The sequence below is a fragment of the Triticum aestivum genome, chromosome 3B (genome assembly GCF_018294505.1).
Source record: "Triticum aestivum cultivar Chinese Spring chromosome 3B, IWGSC CS RefSeq v2.1, whole genome shotgun sequence".
NCBI lineage: Eukaryota > Viridiplantae > Streptophyta > Magnoliopsida > Poales > Poaceae > Triticum > Triticum aestivum.
The window spans coordinates 476,196,677-476,222,423 of NC_057801.1; the positions used below are offsets into that span (position 1 = coordinate 476,196,677).

The 25,747-nt window shown below is 42.5% G+C and overlaps 2 long non-coding RNA genes and 2 pseudogenes across 3 annotated transcripts; 3 read left to right on the forward strand and 1 right to left on the reverse strand.

The window, feature by feature from the left end:
* Positions 1-1,188: 1,188 nt before the first annotated feature.
* Positions 1,189-4,458, forward strand: LOC123065553 (uncharacterized). 2 transcript variants are annotated; one of them, XR_006431063.1, is made up of 5 exons: positions 1,189-1,569; positions 2,284-2,438; positions 2,615-2,714; positions 2,782-2,888; positions 2,963-4,458. It is a non-coding gene; the product is annotated as an uncharacterized lncRNA (long non-coding RNA). The 2 variants fall into 2 exon arrangements; XR_006431062.1 differs by lacking the exon at positions 1,189-1,569 and having other exon boundaries at positions 1,612-2,438; positions 2,963-4,455.
* Positions 4,459-14,445: 9,987 nt separating this feature from the next.
* Positions 14,446-20,128, forward strand: LOC123067548 (methionine S-methyltransferase-like; annotated as a pseudogene).
* On the forward strand, positions 19,312-20,894 carry LOC123070452 (methionine S-methyltransferase-like; annotated as a pseudogene).
* A 191-nt stretch (positions 20,895-21,085) lies between these two features.
* On the reverse strand, positions 21,086-25,700 carry LOC123070453 (uncharacterized). Its single transcript, XR_006433736.1, has 2 exons — positions 25,335-25,700; positions 21,086-21,518 (listed from the first exon to the last, which is right to left on the reverse strand). It is a non-coding gene; the product is annotated as an uncharacterized lncRNA (long non-coding RNA).
* Positions 25,701-25,747: the final 47 nt, after the last annotated feature.

Here is a 25,747-nt window from a genome sequence, read left to right on the forward strand (position 1 = left end):
CTCATCCCGAGGCATTATTTCCATCTATTTCTCAGCTGAATCAGAACTTTCCAAAACTTTGTCTGACTAAATCACAATTTTCCTTCCTTCCCTATCATCTCAATCGAATCATGAGCTATAAGTAAGTCATTTCGTTCTCCACCTCGCGGGTTGTACTGATTTTTATCATGGTTTGGCCCCCTGCCGTTCTCCACCTTGAGTTCAATTCAGGATAGAAACAGATTTTGGCATGCTTTTTTTTATAAACGGGCTAGATGGTGGGCCGACTTGATCGGGACAGAGCATGGGCTGCGTGCTTCGGACGGGCCGAGGCCAGTTGTCATTATTATTTTACCCGAGCTTGTGCAGAAAATAGTACCACCTTGGATACTAAGAAAATCTAAAAAATAATATAGGTGAACGGATGAAAACTTTGGAAAAACACACCTTGCTTTATTAGTAGGTATCTCTATTCCTAATGGACGAATTGGTTGAATAGTCCCCCCCCCACTTTTAACCGGTTTATTTTCAACCGGTTTTTCTTCGTCCCACCTCCCACCAGCCCCTCCCACCGGTTTTTCTCTTTTCTCGTCTGACCGGCAATACCCAACGTATTTATGGTAATCAATCATAATTAATCCACGTATGGTAAGGCTATAAACTTAGAAATCTCAAATATGATAATTATAGTAATAAATCAATCCATATATGGTAAGACTATAAGTAAGGAAATTTCGAATATGGTAATTATCACCAGAATCAAAGCTTTCCAAAAAAGTTCTTCTTGCCATACCCTAATCGTGACCTCCTCATCCCGAGGCATTATTTCCATCTATTTCTCAGCTGAATCAGAACTTTCCAAAACTTTGTCTGACTAAATCACAATTTTCCTTCCTTCCCTATCATCTCAATCGAATCATGAGCTATAAGTAAGTCATTTCGTTCTCCACCTCGCGGGTTGTACTGATTTTTATCATGGTTTGGCCCCCTGCCGTACAAGCCGCTCGATTCCTCCTCCCTCGCTCAATTCCTCCACCCTATCTTCTTCTTCATGGTGAGCGACCCAGGCAGCCCCGAGAGGAGCCGCCGCCGCCGCCGAGAGGAGACGCCCCAGCCCCGATAGGATCCGCCGCCGCCGCTGAGGAACGAGGTCGCCGCCGCGTCCCTCGCCCGCGGCCACGATGACCGATCTGGCGTTGGCGTCGCAGATCACCCTCTGGTCCATGGCCTCGACTAGGTACGAATCCCTCCTCCACTTCTTCTGGTTTGGTTATTTCCGCATCTTGATCTGATTCGGGCGTGTGTGCAGTTTGCTATGATCTGGCGACGGGGATGCAAGGAGAAGCTGCTGCGGTTTCAAGGGGCCGTGAGGATGCCCACCATGAAGGCGTGTCTGGGATGATGGAGGTGATATCCGCCAGGTCCCCGTTGCCGTCGACTGGCGGCGGCCACCGTCTCCTCTTCCATGGCGTCGTCGGGGCCTTCCCCTGCCAAGCGCAGCGGCTCTTGGCTGGATCACCGTCGCACACCTCACCGGCATGGTCGGCAAGATCTGCATCTTGATCCTCGCCACTCTCCATCCTCTTGCAGGTAATAGGCTTTCCGCCCCCTCTTTTATCTCCGGCGTTCTCGTGTGCACGGATTGTGAGCGTGAAGGAATATTTGTCTTCTATTTCATGGTGCTGTTGTGCTCCTTCTGCTTTCACACTGCACATATATAGATTCTTCAAAGGAATTGGATGCTGATAATATCAACTAAGTTCCCGGAATGTGATATATATTCTTCCATCGCTTTGAATTGATTGCCCCAAACAATATATCTGTGGTTGACAGTCATGGCCTATTATTATTGTTGTTAATTTACAACACTCTGCGCTGTATTGTCCAATCATGGTCCAAACTTCAACTTGGTTGTGGATTCATTGTATGTACCATATGCTGTTCATAGCTACAAAATTGCAATCTCGCGAAAATGTTCTTGAATACAGTAATTTTTTTGTCACATAACCCATATGCTGATGATAAAGTTTGTTGTATGAGCTTGTGGCATACTGATCCGACAGGTGGCAGGTATGCATTCAGATGTTGCAGGTCTAAGGAAGGGTAGTATATGGCACATGGCTTCGTGGGTTGTTCGACAAGAAGTGTTTTGGGCATATTCGAAAGGCAATCTTGTGAAAATTATACATCGATTTTCTTATTCCGTCATCAGCTTCTATTGATATGAGCGATACAAAAAGTTCAGCACTGAATTTTAGTATGTTAACTTGCAAGATTTCTCACGACTATGTTTTTTTGTTATAGGTTTATAAATTTCGAAATATAGTTGCAGCTTCACGGAATGGACGGCCCAAATTATGTTAGTGTCTATATGTTTACTTGGTGGTGGTCTAGCGTGAGAGACACCTGCATCTGTAACTTACCCATTGGATGTTCTTTGAAATCACCTGACAACACAGGTGATGCTTTTCTTCCTTTCGTGATTTGTGAATAACACTAAGCCAACCAATCAATCAATATAACTTCCAGTTAGAACTTAGAGCATCTTTACCTAATGCTTTCATGCAATGCAGCTTTACAGACCAAAGGAACATGTTTTAGTAAGCTAAACTTTCATGTGTATAAAATTCTGCAGAAAACCACTAGGTATTACAAGGGCATCTTTCACACGTTGTCTACAATTTGTAGAGAAGAGAATGGTAGAGGATTGTAAAGGCCTTTGGTCCACCTTATTGGTAAGCCATATGTTTCTGCTGAGAATTGTTTTTTAGTTGACTTCCCAGTAACTTTTATGTGTTACAGGGAGTTGGACCTGATATATCAATCAACGTTTATGTATATGAATCCCTGAGGTCTCATTGGAAAATGGAAAGTTGAATGTCAAACTGTGCGACCAATGATTTGATATGGTACCTCCCTCTTCTCTCTTCTATGAACCCTATAACACACGTCTCAAATCTTAATTTCTTTTATCCTATTGCAGGTTAATTCCAGTTGGGTGTGTTAACCTACAGTAATCAATCAAGTCAACAAATAAAACAATGATACTTTGTCTTCTGATTTTTGGTGATGATTTTTTTTGTGACTGAACTAACAGGAGTTGAAGCATGTGTTCTTATTTTTTTATATGACTAGATGCATATGAACTGAAGCTCCATAATTTTCTTTTCAAGTCGACATTGGTGGCAACCAATACAATTAGCGTTATTTACAACCAATGAAGTCTTATAATTTTCTTTCTTAGAAATATACAGTGACGCTGACTATCATTTAGTAGCTCTACAGGCACTAGCCAAAAACAATAATGTTTATTTATTTAACCACCAAATAGAACAATAGGTTATTCTGCATTATGGGTACACAAATCACAACACTATATTTCAGCTGTAGAAATCTGTGTGGATGCCTGCTGATATTTTAAGCCTACATATTGCCGATTTGGTTTGAGTAATGCTTGAGGCATAATTTACTCCCTAATGTGCAAATAGCAGTATCATTTTTTGTCAAGAAACTGAGAAGACGGAAGAGAGTTGGTGTTGTCACTGTGGTGAGCCTATGCGGCAACCACAAGGCTGAAGTCTGCTTTGATCGTTGTTAAGATTTGAGCCTTGGCTCCGGTTTTGATAGCTCTATATCAGTGAGTTTAGTCCAGTAACTATTTTAAGTATCTTTACTGTGCATAGTTGCATAAATTTTATTCATGGATTAGTCTTGGTAATATTAACATTTGAAAAGCAATTTTTGTGTGACCATTTTTTCATCTTAGTATCTCCATCTACCAGCAAAAGTCAACGTGCACAAACCTGTATTTAACATGCAACATGAGATAGTGTGCATCGAAACTATGCTTATGTTTGTGACATTCATGTGGCATCTCATGCAGATAGATTTTATTATCCATTTCTGTAGCATGCAATGTTTATTTTCTTCTTTTGGTCCATAATCCCTCCTCAAAGAAATATAAGAGTGTTTAGATCACTAAAGAAGTGATCTAAACACTCTTATATTTCTTTACATATGGAGTACATGTCATGATTGTTGGATACACATGCAGACTTTCAGCGAGTTTTTGTTCTCGGACTTGGGATCCACAGTCCAAAGTTGATTGGTGGATCAAGTGAACTTGGTGCATCTCCATTCAAGCTGGAGTACAATTACCAGCCTGCTTGTTTAGCGCAGTCTCCATAATCATACAAGCAAATGAGCAGCTGGCGACCCAACACACAAAGTTTCTATCTTCTTATTTTCTATACAAGTAGCAGCTGGCGCAGCGGTGGTGTTGATGAACAACACCCAATGCAGAGGCGGCAGTTACCATAGGGAAGAGGTCAAGAACATCTAGCTCTTGTGGTGTTCCTCCTCATTATTGTCATCGCCATCAACAGCAACAATGACGACCGGCTCATGAGACAGCTACTAGAGAGGGAGCGAGGAAGGGGGAGACAGATCTTTCAGGTACAATGGTATGGCAACCATGTTCTGAACTATCAATTAGATTTGGTGCTAAGTCAGCATCATGTTTTATCCAATCTATCAAGCACCATAAGTTTCATGTCGAATGTGTTGTAGAAATGTTCTTCCATAAATATGGTTTTAGTCCTTCATATTTTAGTATCATTGTAAATTTATCCATTCACATATGACTCTGAGAAACATTTTTAATTGGGGGAAGGAAGAATGGGAGAAAAGAAGAGTGCTTTGACGTAAAAAAAGAAATCGTCAATATAGCCCGTTGCAACGCACGGGCGTTCTACTAGGAGATGCGAGTGGAGTGGAATAATGAAAATACATTGCATCAAATACATTTTTGATTGTTACTGTAATTTTTTTCTATACATGTGAAATTGGAAATGCATTATGCTTATGTTTGCAATCAGAAAAAAAATTAAAAGGCCCGTGACAACGCACGGGCATTGTACTAGGGAAACAAGTATTGACATTGTACTATGGAAACAAAACGAATAGACATGCAGACTAAGCTCCATATCCAAGGGATTTTGGTAGTACATGCCATGTTTATGCTCACTGTTGAATAGTTTGTATATAACTATTTATGCAATACTTGGATCATAGGAGCAATTCATTCTGTATATTTTGCTGGGGATTGTGCCTTGCAGTCAATTTATAGAAGGGTAAGATGTATCGCAATATCTTTGACTTGCATTCTCTGTGATGTCAAGTAAGAAAATAGAATATATACTCTTTGAATTATATTTCTTTTTTTCGATGTCTCTGTCTTACTTATATAATCCAATTGGCATTCGCTAGAGTTTCTCTTGATGAAACATTTGTTTTGTGATGTGAGGAGGTTCTGTTTGTGACTTTGCAATCAATATTCGTAGATACGGTTCGTAGATCATGATATCTGCACAATCTCAATCTACTTCCTGTGACCATATATTGTATTAATGGGTTGTGTCAGGGTTATTTTATCAACTACTGGGTTGTTGATCTACATTACGGTTTAATTCTTACACGAATTAATGTTGACTCGATTCCCTGTAGTAGGTTGAGAGGCTTCTCCTCTCATGATTTACTATGATTAGTTTGCTTGGCTCCATGCTCCTCATGATTTCTTTGTATTTTTTTTGTAGGATCTCGGTCAAAAATCACCTAAGGAAAATATGTTGTTCTTCTCTACAAGGGTTGCATGTGGAATTTGAGGAGAATCTGTGCACCAGCATCCGACTCTTTGATGTTGCTCTGATCATATTGTGTAAATATATTTCTAATAAAGCAATCGTCCGATGGTGTACATGTTATAAATAACAAGAATCATCAAGTGTGGGAGATGGCAACATCATGATGGGATGGTATGTACTGTTGTGCTCATCAATAGAGTTAGATCACTTTTCTGTCTGAGAGTCGATTTTTTTGTGCGGTAGATGGATTGACAAGTACCAAACATTGATGCCAAGCAGAACTAAAACCTATCCATGGATTACCTTCAGTCCCGCATTCCAATCAACAACATTGGGCTGAGTGAGCGCGCGGGTGGCGCAAGAGGCAATGGGCAGCCGGTGGAGACTGAGTGGAGAGCGGCGGTGGCAAGGTCGAGAGGTTGGCACCAGCGGCGAGTAGGCAATTACCGTGACGGGCGAGCGGACGGGGCTTGTAAGTGTCACGATTGCATCACAATTGGAATAAAGTAAACAATGCATACTCGTGTGGCCATTGACTGATTTTGTGTGTTGTGTGCTTGTGTTAACAGCCAGCCAAATCAATCAGCCAAGGGCCATTATGTACGTGAGTGTGTTAGCTGTGGGTATATCTGAAGATTATTTCTCAACTCGGCATGTGGGTAGAGACTAAAAAGACAATGCCATGGTAGCATGGCAGACCTGGCAAGTGCTACGAACATCATGATATTCTTCCTTTTCTTAATTCCTTGATTTGAAAAATAATTTGCTCTGCGTGTATAGGAACATAGCAATCGGGCAAACAACACTTTGGCATCTTGATCTATCAAGGGAAATATTTTTTTTTACTTTAGAAAATGTGGGTTCGGATTGGTCTGTTGAGTTATGGCTGGCTGATCGGAATAATTTTTCTATTTAAAAAATGTAGCAAATAGCATTTCATTAAAGATTGGTCTATTGAGTTATGGCTGGCTCATCGGAATAATTTTCCTATTTAAAAATGTAGCAAATAGCATTTCATTAGAGATGGCTTTGCAGCAAAACGCAAATCACGCAAACCAAGCTATCGCCGCCTCGTCGCTCTCGCCGGGAGCGACAACAACCGCGGGTCTCTTCTTCGCCTTCTTAGTCGGCATCTCCTCCATCCGGATGCCCTGCAGCATGAGCCACTCCGCCACCGCCTGGGACTCGACCTCCAGGAAGTTTAGGTCCGTCTTCGTCCATTCGACACGCCACACCGCCACGTCGTAGGCACGAGAGGCCTCATCGGCGGTAGGATACGTGCCGAGCCACCAACGTTGCCCGGCATCGGAGAACTCCAGTCCAAAGTTCCCGGAGGGCTTCGCCCTCATGCCGAAGAAACCGGACTTTCCCTTCGGCGTCTTCTTCGGCGCCATCGGGTAACGGGCGACGGCCGAGCAGGGAGCGGGGCGGCAACGTGCGGCGCGGGGCGGAGGCGGACGGAGCGGGGCGGCAGTGTGCGGCGCGGGGCGGAAGCGGACGGAGCAGTGCGGCGGACGAACCGGAGAGGAGGCAGACGGAGCAGGGCCGGAGAGGAGGCGGACGGAGCAGGGCCAGAGGGGAGGCGGACGGAGCAGGGCCGGGCGAAGGATCGACCGGAGGCGGAGGCGTCCTGAGAGGAGGCGGGCGGGGTCGGGGCGGAGGCGAACGCGATGGGCAGCGCAGTGGCAGGCGGCGGCCTAAGCGGGGTGGAATCAGTGGTGGGGGTCTGGATCTATGGCGGGGCGAGACCTTAAAAAGTTAACATGTAACTCTTGCAAACTATTTCAAGAGCCCGTGGCAATGCACGGGCATTCTACTAGTAGATATAGATAAGCAATTGGAATCAATTCAGGATAGAAGCAGATTTTGGCATGCTTTTTTTTATAAACGGGGTAGATGGTGGGCCGACTTGATCGGGACAGAGCATGGGCTGCGTGCTTCGGACGGGCCGAGGCCAGTTGTCATTATTATTTTACCCGAGCCTGTGTAGAAAATAGTACCACCTTGGATACTAAGAAAAACTAAAAAATAATATAGGTGAACGGATGAAAACTTTGAAGAAACAATTAGTAGGTATAGATATAGATAAGCAATTGGAATCAGTATTTTATCACGTTGTGGTGATTTTTAACAATTCGGGCACTGAGCGCAAAGTTTCTGGAAATTACAGCAAGATCAAATAACTATCATCCAAGAAGATCCTATAGGTCTAACTTGGCACAAACACTAATTAAAACACAAAATCACATCCAAACAGAAGATAGATGGATTATTTATTCCTAAACAGAAACAAAAACAAAAAAACCAAAAATAAAATTGGGTTGCCTCCCAACAAGCGCTATCGTTTAACGCCCCTAGCTAGACATAAAAGCAAGGATAGATCTAGGTATTGCCATAATAGTTGTATGGCAAATCATGAAAACTTCTCTCATATTCTCTACGTCCAGCAGTAAGTTTTCTTTGAGGCAAGCAAAAATAATCAAAATGGCTAAATTTAATGGGACAAAAGTCCCCAAGATCAATCTCGGGAGGTATGGGTGCCTCCCTAGGCCCTTTGTATTGCACAACCAATTCATCATTAAGAGCATTCTTTTGGCAAAAAGCTACAATCCTTCATTCAAAAGGAAAACCTAGTCCATTATTTTGAATAGCAAAATCATCATTAAGCTCGGAAATTTTATCAACTAGAACATCGGCAGGAACCTTTTTCCTAAGATTTTCATTATAAGCAATATGATCTAAAGATTGTAAAAGCATCATGTCTTCTTGATTAAATAGGATAGCTTCAATGGGAGGATGACTAGCATCCACCCTATAATGCGAAAAGATTTCTTTGGCCTCTTTTATTATAAATCTAAACTCATGAGCCAAAAAGATAGTGACGGCACGCTTAACAGAAGAATGCTCAATATTAGAGAATTCTAAGAAGATTCGTTGTATGCAAGGATGCATGTGCATAAATTGCCTTTCAAGTTCAACTATAAGCATTGCAATAGCGTCCGCAAGACTACTGCTTCTATGAAGAATAGAACCGCCCATAAAAGGCAAAGCACCGGCACAAGTAAAGAAATCTTGAATAACTCCTTTTTGAATAATGTTACCGCTACCAACACAAATTTTTTTAGGGACATTTACATCTGTGCCCCTAACTCGAACCCACTACTCATATTTGCCCCTAATTTTGAAGCATGCTCAAATTTGCCCCTCCGCCGTTAAGTCACTACTCAGAAATGCCCTTCCGTACAGTACTCTAGCACTTTCCGTCCAATACTGTAGCACTTTCCCTCTGCTACAGTACACATGGGCCTTTGACGGTCAAAGGCCTTTGACTGGACGGAAGGGCATTTCTGAGTAGTGACTTAACGACAGAGGGTCAAATTTGAGCATGCTTTGAAATTAGAGGCAAATCTGAGTAGGTGGTTCGAGTTAGGGGCAGAAATGCAAATGGCCCTTTTTTATATGCAAGGTAGGGGGTTCTTCAGCAGGAGCATCAGAATTCTCCATGATATTATTATTGTCCATATCGGCAATAATTTCCCCAAATTTAGACATAACGACAGGCAAGCGAGAAAAAGCAAACGGAAAAAGAGAGGAGGAGATTGGGAAAGAGATGGCGAATAAAACGGCAAGGGTGAAATGAGGGAGAGGAAAACGAGAGGCAAATGGCAAATAATGTAATGCGGGAGATAGAGATTGTGATGGGTACTTAGTATGTTGACTTTTGTGCAGACTCCCCAGCAACGGAGTCCAACGTATCTAGAAAGGATGTGGTTTGTATGACGATAGCGGAGGGAACTTATATAATGATGAGTGCTTGAAGGTAGGTACCATCTCGAACACTAATCATGACATGGAAAAGTTGATACGTTGGGGGAGTTGATACGTTGCAAACACAACTTATATAATGATCATCATACCACATGTCATGGAGCGATAAGTAGGCATTGTGGTCTCTGGGGCGTGGGATCTGTTGATGACATTTGGAATGTGTTTGACACCGCACCTCGTGTTTACCCGCCGCCTGTACCCAGCCAATCCACTGCTCTCCCGATATCATGTCGCGCCTTTCCCCTCCTCACGCACCACTTCCTCCTTCCGTGAGCCCCGGCAGCCGTCCGCACACGCCCGCGGTGATCTTCCCCGGCGAGATGTGCCTGTCACGGTGATCTTCCCCGGCGAGGTGTGCCTGTCACGACCCGCCCCGTGACCGCCAGAGGTGCTGTGAGGAACCGACCAAGTTAATCCCATTTAATCGAGCCATCACCACTTATCAACCCAATTAAAAAGGAATAACCCCGATAGTCCTTGAGATGTGTCATGAGCGATGCCCAGGATTTAAACACACCTCACTAAGCACAATAATAAATAACCAATAACAAATCTAAACACCATTCATCACTTTGCATAAATAGATTCAAGTTGATTTACAACAAATTCAGAGTATTTACAGTGAAAGGTTTTAGCATGGCACTCACGATCACCTAAACGGAAGGTTGACACTATATGAAGATAGTGTCTTCCTCCAGGCCTAGACCTTCACTCCCGTCCATGGAAAAGCTGCGGGTCACCTGCAAACAACTTAACGGCAGCACCGTGAGTACAAAAGTTACTCCGCAGGACTTATCCAACATATGGGTATATACTTGCCCGACTCTCAATGAGTATGCATTTGGTTTAGTAGCAAGGAAGGGCAATAGGTAAATAAGTTGCATAAAAAGGAGAAAGGCGTTTTGGAGGCCGAGCTCCATGGAGGCCTTTATTTGAAGAATTCAAATTCAAACTTTTATGGTTCAAAAAATTCTGAAAAAAAAATATGCGTGTATGTAAGGATGTAACTCACATGTGTGCAAAAATTCACGATGAAATACCTTGAGTTGCGACCTGTACAAAAAAGACAAATCTATGGCCTAGGAGGATGAATAGTATCATGTGTTAAACAGCCCCAGATTTGTCTTTTTTGCACAACCCTCATTTTAATAAATTTTGAACTGAAAATTTACACACGTGTGTATTATGCCTTCATGTATATCTGTAATTTTTTTCAAATTTTTTTGAAATGTAAAAATACGAATTTCAATGAAATTTCAGATTTGAATTTGGAGGCCTCACTGGAGCCCGAGCTCCAAAAGGTATTTCCGCATAAAAAGCACCTAGTAAAGTTTACTGTGATATAAACAAATAAAGACCTGTCATTCTATGCTCTAAGCCAAACATCAAGCAAGTACATGAAGTAAGGTGATCAAGTATATGAGCTCAGTCTTCCATGAACTCCCAACGGTAACTCTACTTTGAGACTCTAAACTCAAGAGCGTGCTTCGTGACCTGGAGCGAGGCTATTGCAATAGATTACAACCCTACAGGGGTGTACAACTGTACCCACACGAAAGGCAAGACCAACGACCATATCCCTGTACACAAGATAAGTGTTAATTCATGCCCCCAACCTTTCACATACCCGCACCCCACTATGAACGAACGGCCGGAAGTGTATAGGTGCACCGGACGCAGCCTGATCACACCTCATCACACCCTGCTCTCGAATTTCGGTCAAGGAACGGTGCGACTTATGCTACTTGGCTTACCTACTCATAATCAGCATGTGGTTTGTACGAAAAAGTGCTCAAGAGCCCAGCTACAAAGATAGGTCCTCAATCAACTCAATCAAGTCTAAATCAAGTGAGCTCCAATCTCAAATGACCCTAGCACACTTGCTCAAGTCTCGAATCATGATTATCACGGCTCAAATTTTAAACCAAACATAGCTATCCAAGTATTATTAGATCAAGCATAGCTATAGCTCGCGAGGGGTGGTGACCTTGCCACTTCTCGACTTCTACCGAAGCTAAGCATGGATAAGCAATTATAAACGTGACACCTAACAAGCATACTCACCTAAAGGAGGTTATTCTAGATCAAGGAAGGATAAATGCATAAAGATAGGAGCTAAGCAAACATATACACTAATATTGACTTATGCACATACAAGACACATATACACATTTGATCCAAATTAGGGTTCAAAGAATGCTTAGGTGCCTGCCTTGGGTGCCAACCGAGGCATCGTTGGCGATGGGGTCTTGTTGGGACTCGGCAACCTCTTGCTCCAGCGCTTTGGTCTCTACACGAAATGCAATGATACAAAATAAATAAACATACCATGAATGAGTGCAATGACATGAGAAAAAATATACTCAAATATGATCTAACAAAATTGGTTTCATGATTTTTGGACTAAAAGAGAATTAACTATGCAATTAACAAGATTAAAACTCATATAATTAATTCAGAAAATTAATTAATTATTTTGCGAGAAAACTCATTTTTAACAGGTTCTTTACATCATTGGAAAACCAACAAAATTTGTTTCACATTTTTCTGAGCTATATGCAATTTTATATGAATTTTACAAAAATGATACATGGGCTGTGAATAGTAACTGCGGACCGTCCGTGGTCAACTAACGGACTGTCCGCGGTGAGCCGACGGACTGTTCGAACCTCATGTACGGACTGTCCGCGGGACCCCGAAAATCCAAAATTGTCTCTGGATGATTTGGTTTTGATTACGGACAGTCCGTCCGGGACTCTCGGACTGTCCACGGATGAGGCGTGGCTCGCCGTCGAGCTCGCCGGCGGCGACTCCGACCATGTTTTTGGATGGAGTTTGTTTCTATGGGTTGCTAGAAGTGTATAGAGGTGATTCCAAGTGATAGATTTGAGAGAAAACAAGTTTTAGAAGCTTGAACCCATCAATGGTGATTGGGAACCCTAGGTTTCCATAGATGGGGCTAGGGAGCTCGATTGATGGCAAAGGAAGAGAGGGAGCGGTGAGGAAAGCTCACCGACGATGAGTAGAGCATGATCTTGATGCCGCTTGTTGACGTAGGGCAGCGTAGAAGTATATCGGGCCGAGTTCATCCTTGAGAGCTTGGGGAAGAAGAAGAGGAAAAGCTTGGGCTTGACCTTTCCCATGGTTCCCGGCGAGGAGGAGGTGATGGAGAAGCTTGTCGGGGACGTCCTCCGGCGATCTCCGGTGAGGTTGGTGGTGGATTTGGTGGGGGGAGGAGTTTGCTCCCTCAATGGCTCCATGGGGAAGAGAGGAGGAGAAGGGAGGCAGTGGGGGAGAGAATGAGAGTGAGAGAAAGTGAGTGAGACGTACGGGTGAGCGGATAAGCTTATGGGTGGCTTTTGATGCGGTCTGACGAGCTCGGGCGGACTGTCCGTGCCCTACGGACAGACTGTCCGTGGCTATGGATTTTTGGTTTGTGACAACTCTCCCCCCTTAAGGAATCTCGTCCCCGAGATTCAAGTAAGGACGGAAAAGGGAAAAAAATGAGGAGATGATAGGAATGGCGATGAAGCAACAGAGAGATAGGGTTTTCTCGATAAAGAACAAGATAGATTAGAGAAGCTCATACTTAATAAGTGCAAGATAGATTTGGAAACTTTTTTACTTGATAGAGTTATAGCACCAACAACATATGGACATCTTGATAAGAAATTGGTTCTTATGAGCTTGTAGAGATCTTTTGGTAGGAAGAAGAAAAGAAAGAATCATCATAGTCACAGAGTTTAGAATCCAAACATTGCCATAACCTTCATCCAAGAAATCAAGATAACACTTCAAGAAGATAAGGAAGCAAGCTTTTGATCGAGATATAGATGCAGTTGGCTAGATTGGATGAAGGTAGCTTGGCTTAGCAATTCGACGGGGACGTCGAATTCCAAGGGTGGGTGAGTTGTAATAGACCAACCCCAGTGGGCCGTTGTTGGGCCAAGGTGGGCCGGTCCAGAAGCTGGTTACTGTAGCGCGGCTACTCTAGCTGCGCTGAAAACACTGTAACGCGAGTGGGAGTGGGATTTAGTCCCACATCGCTAGCCTGAGGTGAGCCATACCAAGCTAAATAGTTGGTCCTGGGAGGCCTGTTAACCTAGATTGATCTTTTTTGCGTGAAGCGAGGACGAAAGCGTAAGAGGTTAACTGATAGGTGTGGTCCATTCAACGTGTAGAGTGGGTCTTAGCCGTCATCCTAGGTCGGGTCGTTACGGGTGATAGTCTTATCTTCAGTCTTGCATCTAATTTAGATATGACAAAAAAAGACGTCTATTCCTATAAATATGGTGAGACATATTGTGCTAAGAGATCATAGCTTGTTTCCTAAGATAGCACCATTGTACATGCCCTTATATGCCTTCTCTCCCCCTAACCTTACAGGGGGAATGTATCCGGTGCACCCACACTTGTGGTGCTACCGGTGCACCGGATGCCATAGAATATTTTTAAAAATCTGAAAAAAAAATCTAGCATGTTAACACATCATCAATGTATGATGTCACAAAATTTCGTATAAAAAATTGAAATATTTTTTGAGATATAAAAATGACAAATTTGACATCAGTGTGATAATGGGCCAAATCTAAAGCCCAAGTTATGTTACGTACTATTCAGTGTTGAATTTGTCATTTTTGTTTTTTGAGTTATGTTTCAACTTTTTACTTGAAATTTTGTGACAATCTACATTGATGTTATGTGTGTGTGCTAAAATTTTTTCCAGAATTTTTTGAACATTTTAAACGCATAATACTATGAGCTCGGTGCACCGGTAGCACCACAAGCTCCGGTGCACCAGATATTTTCCCCCTTACAGGTGGGCCCTTCTGTCCATACACCGAATCCACGGGTGTTACAGTGCCGCGGCCCCGCCGTCATCCACCTGCGTTGCCGCCGCGGCCTTCTGTCCACCAACGCCACCCCTTTCTCTCTGATTGCGCGGGTGGCCAGATCCGAGCTTTGGCTGCTCCATGCCTCCATCGCGGCAGCAGCAATGCCTCGGCCGGGGTGTGGCCGCGGGGACAAGAGCGGCGACGGAGGTGGGCAGGTGCGTGGCCACCGGCACCCGGCATGCGTGACTAGCGTGAGGTCAGGAAGCAGCGGCGGCAGGCCAGGGCTGGGACGAGCAGTTCAGGGGCGCGGGCCACGGCACCCGGCCTGCCTCCTACGCTGATCTGCAGCGCGCGGCGCACTGGGGCGCGAGGGCCATCGCGGCGTCCTCGACATCCTCGCGGCTGAGTGCTGACGTGGTCCGACGCGTGCCGTGGTGTGGACGGCCGCGCCCCTCGAGGCCCGACGCGACGCGCGACTACGGCGGCTGTCCGGCACGGGCCGGGGTTGCGACGGCCGCCGCGCACGCTCTTCAGCTTCAAGGACAAAACTCCCCATATGTCGAGCCCGTCTCCGCGGCCGCTCATCTACTGATTCCGCGTCCCCACGTACTGGTGAACGCTCCCTATTTTCCACTTTGCAATGTCGTAACATGTCCTGTGTTGGATGATTCGATCGACGCTTGCATGCTTCGCGTAGTTACTGGTATCTGATGCAAGACATCCCGTCACTGCTACAGTATTTGAAGTACAGCAAGGTCAAGTATAATGGGCTAATGGCATCATATACCATTCCATTAATTGAGTAAATTATTGAATTAAGTGAGAATAATAAAATTGAGATGGCAGCTGCTCTCTTGCTTGATAAATTGTTTCTCTTCAGGAATTTGCAAACAATCTTTTCAATAGAATGGGCGGCTAAATTTTCTTTCTTTGTTCGAGATCTGGAGACTTATGTTGGATATTTTGCTTATTAATAATATTGGCCGTATGCATCATTCAGATGCAGAGGCTGGGGCATGCCCCCCTTTTCGAAAAAAAATGAAAAGAATGGCGGCTAAATAGAATGACGGCATAGACTGAAATTATTGAGTGAAAGCTGTCAAATGTGTATTCTCTTTCATTTTATTTATGAAATCTGTCATACTATCTGCATCTAATCTGTCATACTACCTTCATAGACTGAATTACATTACTTTGTCAGATGAGAGCTGATGGGGTGGCTCCTATTTCATACCAGGAAAGTAGCAGCACCCTTCAGATCAGCTAACTATCTCCTCAAGACCATGTCATGACTTAGGGATTTGTGCTGCAATAATTATTACCTTGTGCAAGGAGGAAGTTGACATCGATTCAGTTACCGCATCCCATAGACGGTCAGTTTCTATTCTTCCGAGTTCTGCCGCTCCTATTTATATTTATGAACCATCCAGTTATTAATTGAAATAAATTATCTTCGTGGGAGTACCCTTTTGGTACATCCCTTATCCTTCTATGATCCTCCCTATTTTGCTGCCATATGGGCTTTTAGAGATCTGATCATAGATTTCATTCTCCATGTGGCATGTATCCTTATTGAAGTTGCACATTTAAAGATACGCAGCACCAACATTTTTAGACACGGCTGTTGAAAAACCAACTTGTCAAAAAATTCTTTAGCAGATTGAATATCAAGACTAAGGTCATCAGCACTCTCATAATTTCAGTTTGAACATATTGGAAAGTTTGCAGGTTTCCAGAACAATACAAGCATCTAAGAAACACTGCTGCTATTTAGTAGTAGGTATAAGCTACAACCTGTACATTGTTCCTAATTTTATTGCAATATGTAATGCTTTTTTATTCTTTTGTCAGAATATTTTGAATCATTAGGCAATGAGGGAATCTGAGCTCCCAACCCATGGTCGTGTTGCCAAGGTATGTGGACACAAATCAATCCCGACTGGTTACTTTGTTCCTTCTTATTTGATGTGTCACTTTCTTGCAATTTCAAGCGTGCTCATATTGTTTTCTTATAGAACAAATGCTCCTTGTTGAGTTGCAGTGGAAGCCATCTAGAAAAGAATGCTCTTACTAATGGAGGTCAATTTTGAGTGCTTCACTTCTAGGTCTTGGATTGTTTTTGATAGCATATGTTGTATCAAATTTTTTTGTAGCTATATATGATCCCTCACAGATTAGTATTTCACATTCATTTTCAAAGTTACTTTCACATCGGTGCATCCTAATGAGCAGGGAGATGTATTTTCATCATTTTTTCCTCATCATCATATATTCATAAGAAAGGGACCACCTACCTAACAATAGCAAGTGAGGATCGGTGATGGCGGCTTGACTCAGTTAGATATTGCTTTATTCATTTTATGGTTTGTTCTCTATATGAATTAGTATTTTTCATGGGTTTGCAGCAATGCTTATCCTCTTAACATGGTGGACATTAATTTTTTTATAACACAGGTAATTTTTTATCCACTGAACATATGGAATTAACTAAAAGTTCAGATGAAACTTGTACTCTACAGGTGAAAGAGTGACAACATTTGTACATTTCTGGAACTGAAAGGATACATACGACCTGTTGTTTTCCGGTAGGTATGTACAATGGACACCTTGCAAATTCAGAATGCTTAAAGAATGGACACCTACAGGAAAACATTTGTAAACATTTGGATGTTCTGTATTATATAATTTTGGATTCTCTATAAATGTTTTTCTGGAAAGGGCTGGTTTGAAGATTATTCTGACTAACGACACTAGCCGCACCTGGAAAAACATTGCTTGATAGAGTTGAATTCTATGAATCCGATCTTCTTTCTTACTGTAGAGACAACAAGATAGAGCTTGATCGCATTGTTGGATGCATACCACAGGTGCAGGCAATTGTCCCCCTTGTTTGGTGAAATAAAATGAAAGAAAAAAATGCTACTCAATTACATGTCTTTGTTTCAGATTCTTAACCCTAATACAGAGGCAATGTCAAAGATTGTAACTGAAAATTCAAATGAGAAATTTTTGTACTCATTGAGTAACTACTGTGCACTTTAGGTTAGTTTAAGGGTGTCTTACATACATTCTTCACTCAATCAAAATGCAGTCGCATTCATGAAACTTAAAATCAAGCCCCATTTAATTAAATTGTTTTTTCTTCAATTTTTTCTTGATCTGGAGTTAAGGATCTGTACTAAATCTATTTATGCATTGTATTTCATGTAGCTTTGTGTGCTCGTTTAAACAATTGTTGTTGAAACACCAATTAAATAAGTGAATGTACTTATAGAACTTTTGTTTTATTGAATCTTCTATCAGGGTTGCAGTTAGCATTATTTTTTCAGCATCATTACCAATCAATTGCCTTGTTGCAGGCTGCTGACACAGATATTTCAGCCTTAGTTGAAATTGAGAAAAATAGCAGACATCGCTTTGAGTTCTTCATGGATCTTGTTGGGGATCAGCCTATCTGTGCTTGCACTGCCTGGGCATGTATGATGAAATCAGGTGGCCGCATTTCACATGCTTTGTCTGTGTATAGTTGTCAACTTCGCCATCCCAACCAGGTTCCTTTCTGTTCTGTATTGATTTCTATAAGTTGCAATATGACAACAGAAATATTTGAGTTTCTTAAAGATGGATTTCATGAAGTCAGCAATACCCTCGATTTATCCTTTGATGATGACTCTGTTGCTGTCGAACAAATTCCCTTCCTAGCAACCTAGCTAGTTTTTTTGAAAGAGAATAAGTCCAATTCCTGTGAGCCACCAGCTAGATGTCTAAACGATTTATGAAGAGCTACCACCACATTCCTCTAACTCCTGATGTAAGACTTGTCAATATTATCTTCGAACTCTACTGATTATATGCCTATGCTTCTGACCTATAATTCACATGATGCTATTTTTTCTCCTGGTTCCTAGAATGTTGTTGTGTTCCCTTCTCGTGCTGTGGCAATAGAAAATGCTCTTCAATTGTTCTCACCGGCGCTCGCAATTGTTGATGAACATTTGACCAGACACTTGCCCAAGCAATGGTTAACATCTTTAGCAATTGAGGTAGCTTGCTTTTGTTCTATATCTTTGTTTATGATCATGGATCTGGTTGTTCGCCAACACTCACTTTTTTTTTTTGGAAACTTCAGGCTAGAACAGAGTACAGTTACTGTGACTGAGGCACCACGCCAGTCAGATTTACTGATTGAGTTGATCAGGAAGCTAAAGCCTCAAGTTGTTGTTACTGGGATGGCTCAATTTGAGGCTATCACAAGTGCTGCTTTTGAGAACTTACTAAATGCAACAAAAGATGTTGTCTCCCTGGTTATTCCTGGATATTTCAGAGCATCTAGAGTTGTCTAGTCTGCCAAGCTCTAATGGTGTATTTAAATATCTTGCTGGAAAGACCCTACCTTCCCATGCAGCTATACTGTGTGGTTTAGTAAAGAACCAGGTGCCTACAACTTAAACACAGCATTTAATTCCATTGGTGCACTGTACTGCTATGAATTAAAATTATAAGTTTCGCTCGTAATTGCTTTCTGATTTTGGTTGTAGGTTTATTCCGATCTGAAGTTTCTTTTGCCATATCTGAAGATGCAGCTGTATATAAAGCATTGTCACAAACTATTGAGCTATTAGAAGGCCACATGTCTTTGATCAGCCAGCACTATTATGGTTGCCTTTTCCATGAGCTTCTGGCATTTCAAATTGCTGACCGGCATCCACAGCAGGAGGTAAACATGCTTAGGTCCAAATCTGCCTCATCCATAACCCATCCATACTAATTCTTTGTAATGGTTAGTGAACATTCCCCTTACTCCCTTAGTGTAAATCAGGTAGTTCTTAAATCTTCTACTAGTTGGGTAGTACCTACTATTGTGTGGTAGGATGCTTTATTGTGTTTTTCAATGATTTTGTATAATTGTGAGCAAGGTAATAACGCATCCAGAGCACAAGGATATTTGGTGGCCTTATTAGTTTCCTTAACTTGTTATCTTATGTATCCCTTGCTCTTTTTCAGAGGCACCGGCAGAAGTGATACCTCATCAGATGATAGGATTTTCTGATCCAGCTATGTCTACTGTAAAGGCAGCTGAAACTTTCATTCATGATTCAAATGAATCAGTGTCACTCATATGGATTTAGATCACAGCTTTCTGCCAGTACCTTCTGCAGTGAATGCCTGTGCCTTTGAAAGTTTTGTCAGGTGAAACATCACTGATTCTGAGACCGATGTTCATTCCAGCATCCAGCAGCTGGTGAAAGATAGCTATGGTTTATCGGTAGATGGTTGTTCTGAAATTATCTATGTCAATACCTCTCTTGCACTCTTCAATAAGCTTGTTCTCTGTTGCAGGCAAGAACAGGGCACCTTTCTTTTCCCCTTGGGCACCAATGGCCATTACATCTCTGCAGCAAAGTTTGTGAATGCAAGCACCTTGACTATACCTACAACTTTCAGTTCAGGATTCAAGATTGAGCCAAAGGTTCTAGCTTTTTTGCGAAACAGCGAAAGGTTCTAGCTGACACTCTTAAGAATGTATCTCGGCCATGGGTGTACATTTGTGGCCCCACGATCAACCCTACTGGTTTTCTGTACAGTGACAGTAATATTCAAGAGCTGCTCTCCGTCTGCGCTGAATATGGAGCTACTAGGGTAGCGATAGATACCTCCTTCTAGGCCTGGAGTGGTAATGGATGGCTGGAGTCGGTGGAATCTGGAAGGATGCCTTTCTTCTTTAAAATGTTCAAAGCCCTCATTATCTGTAGTCCTGCTAGGAGAACTGTCTTTTGAGCTGATTGCAGCAGGACATGACTTTGAGTTTGTAATTTTGAATGACCCATCCTTGGTTGATGCGTTTCATAGTTTCCCGAGCTTGAGTCGGCTGCACAGCACATTTTCAAAAAGCTACTTGGCCTGAAGAACTAGAAGGATCAGCATTTCTCTGATCTAATGGCGGAGCAGCAGTACGAGCTGATGATCATTCTTCTGTACATGCTGATGATCATTCTTCTGTAGTTTCTATGCTTTCAAGCTATGTTTGACATTTTCTCTTGTGTCACCGTTGCACAATGAACAGACGTTGCAGAGTTGTGGCTGGGACGTTGCCAGCGGTTGTGCTGGCATATCGATGCTGGCGAAACCGACTGCCTACATTGGGAAGCGCTTCAAAGCTGATGGCTTTGAGGGCAAGCTGGATGCGAGCAACATCAGGGAAACCATCCTCAGAGCCACGGGGCTGTGCATAAACAGCAGCTCCTGGACTGGGATACCCGACTACTGCCGGTTCAGCTTTGCGCTGGAGAGCGGCAAATTTGAGCGCGCAATGGGATGCATAACTCGGTTCAAGGAGTTGGTTCTGGGAGGCAATGTTCAGGCTTAGATGAATGGAAACTGATGGCAGACTGGTGATTGATCGATCGCCTCCATCCCATTCCCGTTCTGGGAGGCAATCAATTCATTGTTTGAAAATCAAACCTTAGTGCTATGAAGTAGTAATATTGCCCAAATATGTATGTAAAGGAATATGGCTACATGTTGTACCTGAAGTCTGTCCCGTCCAGCTTACACATTCTCTTCTCTGTCAAGTTAAACTCAGATTATCCAACTTTCTTAACCTACGCAATTACGTGTGCATGCTTCTTGTACTGTTTTCTATTTGTAGTATCTCCATCAGATCGGGGTAGCTCTAGACAAGGTTTTCAAATTCCCGGACACTAGTTCTATATATTTGTACTACTTCTATCATGAAACCAGAGATGATTATATTTCATCGGCAAAGTAAAAATGGGTCCCAACTAAAATTGTAAAATCAGGTTTGATTCCGAATCAGACTAACCAAACAGCATTTTTATTTCATGCCGAACCAAACCGCCCGAAACGGGCCTCATTCCGGGCCGTTCCGACACGGGATGGGCTCTCCTGCTGGGATCCCTGCACGCACTATCGTGCAGGGCCAACCAGCGGCCAACACGTGGCCTGGTGGACCCCATCACTAAAACAACCAGCCCGTATCTCTCTAATTACATAAAATCAGTAAAACTGCCTTTCTTTCTCGCGCGTATCAACAGATTGCCGCCAAAATCGCCAACATCCTTTCTCCTATCTATCTACTCCATTGTGGATCACACGAGAATAGATCAGGATCGATAGAGAATTGCCCTCTCACGTGGACCAGCATCTACGGTGTTCTTCGGCATGGAAGGAGCTCCTGCGACTTCATCCATAGGTTTGTTGTTGTGTCTTGAATCTGCAAATTATCAACACTCTCACCATATGGAGGAGACAAGATTAAACAGAAACAAAGGAAGAGCTTAATTTATGACATGCAAATTAATCCTTGAGACTTAGCTCCACGTACTTCATCTTCCATAGGTCTGTTTCTCGTGTCTTCTTTGCCAATTGTAATGATAGAGATTATTGTATCTAAGAAAAAGGACAATGTTTTGCTAATGCTCCTATGAATACAGTGTGATATTTTGCAAAATATGTTGTCCCATCTTCAAGTGTTGTTCAGGTTTCACTACAACAGGACTCTGAATATTGTGTTTTTTTTAACAAAACTGTGTCGTCCATGAACTAATTAGTATATGATATTTTAATGTTGTGTAGATCATGAGACCACTAATGTGGGAGAGGCAGGTCGAAACACAGATGATTATTACAGCAAAAGGTTAAAACCAGAGATAGGAATGGAATTTGAGAATGAAGATATAGCATATGAGTTTTATAATGCATATGCAGGACATGTAGGTTTCAGTGTTAGGAAATTTTGGCATGATAAATCCTCAACGAATGTTATTCGAACAAAGAAATTTGTATGCTCAAAGGCAGGTTTCAAGGACAAGAGCAAGGAACAATGCCAGCGGAAGCGAGCAGATACAAGAGTTGGCTGTCTGGCAGAGATGGCCATCAAAATAAGTGCTAACGGAAAATATGTTGTAAGCAGCTTGGAGGATGCCCATAATCATGAACTCGTAACTCCAAGCAAATCCCATCTACTGCGATCCCAAAGAAGAATTACAGAAGCTCAAAAGGCCCAGATTGACATATTGAATGATTCGGGTATTAGACCAAAATCTGGTCATGAAGTGATGAGTAGGCAAGCAGGGGGCCGACAAAGTCTTTGCTTCGGTCACAAAGATTATAAAAATTATCTCCGATCAAAGCGTATGCAATCAATCCAAGAAGGAGACACAGGTGCCATTCTTCAATACCTACAGGACAAGCAAATGGAAAATCCTTCCTTTTTTTATGCAATACAAGTAGATGAAGAGGATATGATGACCAATATATTCTGGGCAGATGCAAGATCAATATTAGATTATCACTACTTTGGTGATGTGGTATGCTTTGACACAACCTTTAAGACAAATAGTTATGGAAGACCATTTGCCCCTTTTGTTGGTGTCAACCATCATAAACAAACAGTGGTTTTTGGAGCTGCATTATTGTACGATGAAACAGCTGATACATTTGAATGGTTATTTGAAACATTCAAAAGGGCTATGTCAGGGAAAGAATCAAAAACAATATTGACCGACCAATGTCCTGCCATTATTAGTGCCATTGACAAGGTTTTTACCAATTCAATACATCGTCTATGTGTGTGGCACATGTATCAGAATGCTGCAAAACATTTGAGTCATGTTTTCCAAGGTTCAAAGACATTTAAGAAAGATTTTGGCAAGTGTGTTCATGATTTTGAAGAAGTTGATGATTTCTTAGCAGGTTGGAATGATATGCTAGTGAAATATAATTTGGAAGACAATGACTGGCTACATAGATTATTTCAGAACAAGGAGAAGTGGGCTTTGGTTTATGGTCGGCAGACCTTTTGTGCGGATATGAAATCTACGCAAAGAAGCGAGAGTATGAATGCACTATTGAAGCGATACTTGCATGTTCGCCTTGATTTATTAGATTTCTTCAAGCACTATGAGAGGGCCGTGGATGATAGAAGGTATGCTGAAGTGGAAAGTGATTTCTATGCGAGTCAAACATCACCAGAAGTGCCACATATGCAGATGTTGATTCAAACTTCCAAAGTATATACACCTGCTATGTTCGAGATATTTAAAGAAGAATTTGACATGGTAATGGGATATTGTGTGTATGAAAGTGGCCGTACTGCCTCTATTTCTGAATTCAAGGTTACCCATTCAGCTAGCCAAAATAGTCATACAGTGAAATTTGATCACGACGGATCAAAAGTTTCCTGCTCATGCAAAAAGTTTGAATTTGTTGGGGTCTTGTGTCGTCATGCATTGAAGGTGTTGGACCACAACAATATTAAGGAGTTGGCACCGGAATATATCTTGAAAAGATGGACAAGGCAAGCAAAATCAGGGCCATCATATGCAATTCAAAAGTGCGCTGATGATGAAGATGCTAGAGTTGTGCTAGCTAGGCAGTATGGATCACTATGTCGCACTTACAATAACATTTTGAGCAAAGCAACAGCAAACAAAGAGGCATATGCACTACTGCAAAGTATGTCAATAGAACTAATGGAAAAGGTGGACCAGATTTTACATGGAAGCAACCAATCGAAAGATATACCATCAAATCATGAACAAGCCGAGAAACAAGCAGAGAAACAGCCAGTTGAATGCAACAATGAGAATGTTGTCCAAGCAAAAGGAATAAGGAGAAAAGAAAAAGGAAATAGCAGTAAGAGGATTAAATCTGGATTGGAACTAAACAAAAAGAATACACACAATAAAGGTATGGTACAGCTCAAGAAATGGCTACATAATTATCTCCTCATGTTATTCAAATAGATCTAACAGTTTCTTTTCCAAATAGGTCAAGCAACAACATGCAAGAATAGGAATGGTGATTGTGCTTCTGCCTCAACTGAAGCAAATCCTAGCTTCACCATGTCAAATCAGTACTCCAACTTGCAAGTACTGCAGAGTGCCATGCCTCTAGTACCACATGCTACGAACTACAGTTTGCAAGTATCATCGCACGCTATGCCTCCACTACCACATGCTGCGAACTACAGTTCGCAAGTATTGTCGCACGCTATCCCTCCGAACCCACAAGCTACGAACTACAATTCGCAAGTATTTCCGCGCGCTATGCCTCCGCACCCACAAGCTACAAACTCCAATTTGCAAGTATTGCCGCGTGCTATGCCTCCGCAACCACAGGCAGAAAACTACAATTTGCATCTACTTCCTCAGACTATGACACCAGTGCCACAGCCACAGAATTATAATTTGCAAGTACTGCATCACGGCCTGCCTCAACTACCGCAGGCAGATGCTACTTCTTTTCAGCAGTTACTCGGCTTGCAACCACAGCAACCATATTTCTATTATGGCACTCAACCAAGTCAGGTATATTTACTTGGTTAGTCGTTAAAAATTAAGATGAACATGCATAGGTCATTCACTTCCATTAACTTTAAACTGTATGTAGAGTTCTGTATTGATACCGAACTCGGAATGGCCAGCATATCAAAATGACCAGCTGCCGACTAAGGTATTGTTTCACTTACAAGTCAGACTCTCAAATTCAAGTTTATTTCTCACACGAAATCGTTCCTTTTTTTTATTTCAGGACTTGGGTAGCCAATCAAGCCATGGACAAGATAGCACTTTTAAATAGCTCATTCGCAAAAAAAATAAAAAAAATAGCTCTATATAAACTTTGCTTCTAAGGATTGCTCTACAAAACAATTACGTCCCCATGTAATAGTTTATCTTACTGTTCCTTTTGGTGTGAGATGTATAACGGATTTATTCTAAATGGATATATATAGGTGCACCGATTAGTTGCTGGTTATTTCTCCGTGGTTCCATCCACAAGGATCTTTCACCAATTTGAGATTTCTATGACTGTCGTGTGACTAAAAACAGAGAACATAGCTGAACATAGCTACATGACGCTGCCTAGTTTGAAGTCATTGAAAGCTAGTTTAATCTCAAATTAACGGTTATCTTAGCAACATACTAGCAGTAATTAATTGGATAGCCCTTGTACTAGTTTGAAGCCATCGTAAGCTAGCTACTAGTACACGATAGATGAAGAAATCAGCTACCAGCCTACCACTGACCTGTAACCTCTGTCCGGCGAGTGTGCATCTGGCTCCCGTCTTGATGTGCGCCTGCACGGCCTCTTGCGGCATCCCAGCGAAGCAGTGCTGCACCCAGCCGGCCGCATGCCCTGCAGTTCCCCACCTTCTCCAAGGGATCTGGTCGGTCCAGGAGGGGAACGGCGGCATGCCAGAGCAGCTGCTCCAGCCTTGGCTGGGGCTTGGGCGCGCCGGAGTCAGGCAGCGGCAGCCGCGGCTGCTCCCTCTGTTGCTCGCCACGACCACGACGCTGCCGGACGGCGGACCTCACTTTCTGGATCTCTCTATCTCTCTCACTCACGGAGCTTAGTTCAGTGGAATAATGGTAGTACTAGCTCGAAGCGTCCGCGGCGGATAAGGCAAGGAGAAGGACTTTTCAGAAAATTAAACAAAAC